Genomic DNA, 5,454 nt, shown 5'->3' on the forward strand with positions numbered 1-5,454 from the left:
TTCTAGAATGACCACTCTTGGGGAGGCAGGTATATTTAACTGGAGGAGCATATATTTGCCAAGAACTGGAAGGAATTTATAGAGAAGAGCCAGAAAGTGTGGTGATTCTGAGATACACTGAGTCTCATCCCAACCCCCTACCTCCAGCCCTTTACTTGTTTTGTGACCTTGGGCAGGTGACTGAACTCTTTTGTGGCTCCAATTCATCTTTGTAAATGGAGCTGATGATACTGTTCTTACTGTGTAGGGTTGTGAGGATGAAGTAAGATTATGCATAAGACAATAAATGTTAGTTTTTAATCTTGTACAATATTGTATTATAATGTGCATATTGGGGAAGAAGGTGTTATTCCTTAATGGGGTAGAATGTAATTTTAATATCTTTGAAGGAGATCAAATATTGGCAATTTTTAAATTCATCCTTTGGTGGTTTTATGGTTTTGGGGGACAAGATAGGAAGGTCAATATCCATCTCTATTGGGTATGTAAAGTAATACTTTTTTACTCAAGAATATTTATTACAATGTGGGACGGATAGGTGAAAGTATAGCTGGTAATACAGATGATGTCATAAGATAAACATGGCAGCCCTTCCTGCAGAATCAATTTTAGTTCATGATATATAATTCAAAACACTTTAAATAAAATGCATAGATTGGAGAATTGAATGTGAAATTCTCATTTAAAAAAAGAAGACAAAGGCTTCAAGGAAATTTCAAGGTAACTGGGGAGAACTGAGAATTGTGTTTCCAGACCTTCAGAGGTACAGACTCACTATTCTTCATTATTGAGGATATTTGGTGGAAAATTTTAGTCGCATTTACTTAAGGAATAGAAAGAGGATCATTAGGAATGAGAAAACCATCATCTGAGAAAGGAACTCAAGATGTTCAATTCTTTCAAAAATTGTTTTTCTCTTTGTGTTTTCATTTGGAGTCTTCCAAAGGAATTGAGAAAGAACAAGAGAAAAAAGTGAAGAAAAAAATCAATTGCTTTGAATGATCCAAATAACTAGGGTGCAGTGCTGCTGGGCAACTTTACAGAAAATATTAAAAAATGGGTTTCTGGCCCAGGAACAACGTAAGGAATCCAACAAATGCAAATGAGGAGCACAAGATCTTTTCTTCTGCTCTGTAGCACTTATATTCAATTAATGCGAAGAACCCAAGACAAGGATTCTCTTCAAGGTGAGACACACCTATGACAATGCAGGGAAATACTGAACAAGGACTGAAGACCCAGTTTTAGCTTTTAGCCTCAAGGTCAATGGGATGTAGGCAAGTTGTTCACTGTCTCTGAATCTCAGGGTTAGAAAGAAACTCAAGGACCATTTTACTCAATCTTTCCTTGATGTAATAGTTATAAGTCTCTTGCTTGAACAGTTTCAGAGGTAAGAAGACATCTGCTATTTCTAAATGTCATCACTGGATGAAGAGCTCAGAGCTGGGAGTCAAAGACTTGAGTCCAGGCCCTACCAAGAAATTGACTATATATCTAGATATAGGATCCCTCACTTGACTGAATTTCATGCTCCTATTCTGCAAAGCAAGGAGGATGGATTAAATAATTTCTTATATGGCATTTATGAAATTTCAGTGACGCCAAATGCTTCATATGCAAAGAATATTCTTTTTTTTTCTCCACCCTTCTCAGGACTACATAAGAGAATATAACTACTGTGTCACTCTGCTACCTACCTTAAGTGGGGAACTAGCCAAGAGGTGTTTGTCTGGAAATATAGAGGTGCAGCCTAAGCCTTGCAAAAAAGGAGTGGAAGAAGCAGACCAGGTAAGAGGAACAAAAACAGAATGGATTCTGGGATAGCTGGAAGAGTAGCAAGTTAGAACAGGAGGATGAAGCCAATTCCATCTAGATTGGGAAAGAGGAAGTAGGAAGAGGCTAGAAATGGTGCATCTAGGAGTATGCCAAGGGTGAAGGCCCCTGTATGGAGTGGGGAGGGAGAGTAAGAGATAATACAACAGGATGTATAATCAACTCTCTTCCTCAATATTGTGAACCCAGATACCTTGCACACTTTGTTCCCATATATCATTAAGACTAAAGTAGTAGCAGACTCTAAGCAGCTGAAATCTATAACTTGAGATTCCCTGAATATTTTATCGTGACACATCATGAATATCACTGACACTGAGATGTGACTTTGAAGGTCCCTTCCTGTTCTGGTCACCTATGCCTCAGACATACAGAGTCTTGGGAGGAACTTACAAGGTAGTTTGGTTCTCACTCTACAATTTACACTTATTATTCCTTTGTTGGCTGATTTTATGCACTAACTTGATTAGGCTATGAGGTGCCTCGATATTTGATTAAACGTTATTTCTGAGTGTGTCTGTGAGGGTGTTTCTGGGTGAGATTAACATTTGAATTAGTGCCCTGAGTAAAGCATCTTGCACCCTCCAAGAAGTGTGCATCATCCTATCCAGTGAGGGCCTGAATAGAACAAAAAGGTAGAGAAAAAATGGATATGCCCTCTCCTCCTGCCTGTTGAGCTGGGTCTTCTCCCGCCCTCAGTCTGCACTTACCACTATCACCTTCCCTGATTCTCAGGTCTTCTGACTCAAACTGGAACTACACCACCATGTTTCCTGGGTCTCCAGTTGGCAGATGGTGGTTTGTGGAATTTCTTAGACTCCCTAACCACAGAAACCAATCAATCCTTTCTATATAAAGTGATTTATTGTAAGTATGTATATATCTACCCCCAATATCTACATATTGTAAGTAAGTATATATCACATATATCTATATATATGTGTGATATATGTGACCCCAATTGCTCCTGCTCCACCAGTGACTCCTGCATGTGTGCTGACTCCTGCAAATACAAGGAGTGCAAATACCCTGCAAGAAGACCTGCTGCTCCTGCTGCCCTGTGGACTGTGCCAAGTGTGCTCAAGGCTGTGTCTGCAAGGAGGTATCAGACAAGTGTAGCTGCTATGCCTGATGTGGGGGAGAGTCTGATCTTGATGTAAATAGAGCACACATACACTGCCCTGCCCCTTTTGTTACGTTCCTGTTTCTATGAAATCTTTGAGTGATAATAAATTCATCTAGACTCTTCTGGAAAAAATATATATATACATATATAAAATACCTATTATATATGTTTATATAGCATATATATTATATATTATTATATATAATATAGCCTATTGGTTCTGCTTCTTGGGATAGCCCTAGGTAATAAGGTTCCCTTTATCCTTGGGCTTTTCTGAACATTCATCTCCCTCAAGCACACAGAAAAGGAAGCTAACATTGCACGAGGAGATAAGGGGCTCTTGCTTTGGGTTCTGACCATAGAGTTGCTCCTCCAGTAATCAGGTGCTTATGTATGACTAAAAGTCAATTAGAATCAGTTTGGAAGGAAAGAGTGGGAAGGAACCAAAGTTCTCTTGGGAAAACTAGCCTTACAATCAATATTCACCTTGGTGAAGCCAAATTGCCCATGGATGTAATCTGTCTAAATGCCATCAATATCCTAAAACTGGTAAGGAGTTGACAGTATCACTATAGATCAGGCTGGATTTTTCTATGGTATTGTAGAATGATGGCATTAATTGCTCTAATATCTTCCTTTTATCATGTTTTTGGAAATGCCCTCATACATGGACTCTGGCCATGTCACTTGCTTTGACCAATGAAACAGTAGCAAATAATGCAAGCAGAAATTTGTGGAAGCACTTGCACATATTTTGCTTTCACCTTTGATTCTCTACAATGTCTATAAAGATGTGCCTGAGCCAGCCTGCTGTAGAGATGTGAGAGGTGCATGGAGAGAGGCCCCAGTCGCCACAACCATCTACAATGAAGCCAAACAAAATCAGCCATAGCTGATCAAGCCCAGACATGTGAGGAAGTCTGGCTGAGGCCAGGAGAACAGTCTAGCCCAGCATAACCTAAATTGTTATCCTATGAACTTACCTTCTTTTCCCATAGCTGATTTCCTCATACACAACTAATAGATGATTATTTTGTAAGCTACTGATCAATTAAAGTGCACTATTACAGCAGTAAATCATCAATATAGGACTGTTTATCTTATTTTGTATGTGAGAAACAAAACTGAGTCTTCAATTAGGCCAAATATGAAATACAATGCTTTGGAAAACATAACGAGCATTCAGCATTCAAAAAGCTACTTCCTGGGGCACCTGGGTGGCTCAGTGGTTCAGCATCTGCCTTTGGCTCAAGGCATGATCCCGGGGTCCTGGGATCGAGTCCCACATTGGGCTTCCTGTAGGGGCCTACTTTTCTCTCTGCCTGTTTCTGCCTCTCTGTGCATCTCTAATGAAAAAATAAATAAAATCCTTAAAAAAAAAAAAGCTACTTTCTGCCTCCCTCCCTTATGTTTTTTGTATGTATGTATGTATGTATGTATGTATGTATTTATTTATTTATTTATGAAAGAGAGAAGAGACAGAAGAGGCAGAGGGAGAGAGAGAATCTCAAGCAGACTTCCCACTCAGTGCAGAATCCGACACAGGATTGATCTCAAAACCCTGAGATGACCTGAGCCAAAATCAAGAGTTAGCTGCTCAATGGACTGAGCTCCTCCAGGCATACCTCTTATACTTTTTGAAGTCAAACTTTGAATCCCATGCCATGGACTGAATGTTCATATGTTGAAGCCCTAACCCTCAATGTGATGATATTTGAAGGTAATTAGGTTTAGAGAAGGTCATATTGGTGGAGCCCCATGATGGAATTAGTGTTCTTATGGGTAGAGAAGGAAGTCGGAGCTCTTTCTCTCCCCAGCATATTGAGGATACAGCAAGGAGGTAGCCCTCAGCAAACTGGAAAAAGATTCCTCACCAGCCACTTTTCTGCATGCATCTTGATCTTAGATTTCATAGCCTCCAGAACCCTGAAAAGTGTTTACTAAGGAAGCCAGTCAATGATATTTTACTGTACCAGCCCAAAGTGACTAAAAGACACTCCTTTTGCATTTGTTCTGTCTTTCACAAAATTTAAAATAAACACCCTGAAAGGTCAGTAATTGTGAAGTGACTGTGTTTCTTCCTTGCTTAGCATCTTATCTCAAGATCCTCAGGTGGCCAAATTGTCAGCTGAATTATACAAACTTCTGGAGCATGTCAAAGTGAGCCCTTTATCTCTCAACATTAAACAAATGATAATAATAATCTCTCTAAATATAGGGTCTTTCCTGTCAGGATGAAACCTTCTAGCCTAAGCTAGAAATAAGGAGTGCCAAGAGAAAATACATTTCTACAGAAAAATTAAGCTATAATCAGGTGTCTCAAGACTAATTTTAGATGTTCTTTTCTCTATCTTTTATCTACCCATTTTACACGATAGGTCATTGGCATCTCATAAATCAGCCTCCTCATTGGTCCTGGAAATAGAGGAGATGGTTGGAAAAGACTCCACAGCTCTCCCGCTAAAGGCAACCTCTGGGTCCTATGCCCTTCAGCA

At 39.5% G+C, this 5,454-nt stretch overlaps 1 long non-coding RNA gene across 1 annotated transcript; it reads left to right on the forward strand.

Moving 5' to 3' along the window:
- Positions 1 to 1,653: 1,653 nt before the first annotated feature.
- LOC119866589 lies at positions 1,654 to 3,946 on the forward strand. Its single transcript, XR_005380614.1, has 3 exons — positions 1,654 to 1,788; positions 2,569 to 2,700; positions 2,813 to 3,946. It is a non-coding gene; the product is annotated as an uncharacterized LOC119866589 (long non-coding RNA).
- Positions 3,947 to 5,454: the final 1,508 nt, after the last annotated feature.

The sequence above is a fragment of the Canis lupus genome, chromosome 28, assembly GCF_011100685.1.
Source record: "Canis lupus familiaris isolate Mischka breed German Shepherd chromosome 28, alternate assembly UU_Cfam_GSD_1.0, whole genome shotgun sequence".
Lineage (NCBI taxonomy): Eukaryota > Metazoa > Chordata > Mammalia > Carnivora > Canidae > Canis > Canis lupus.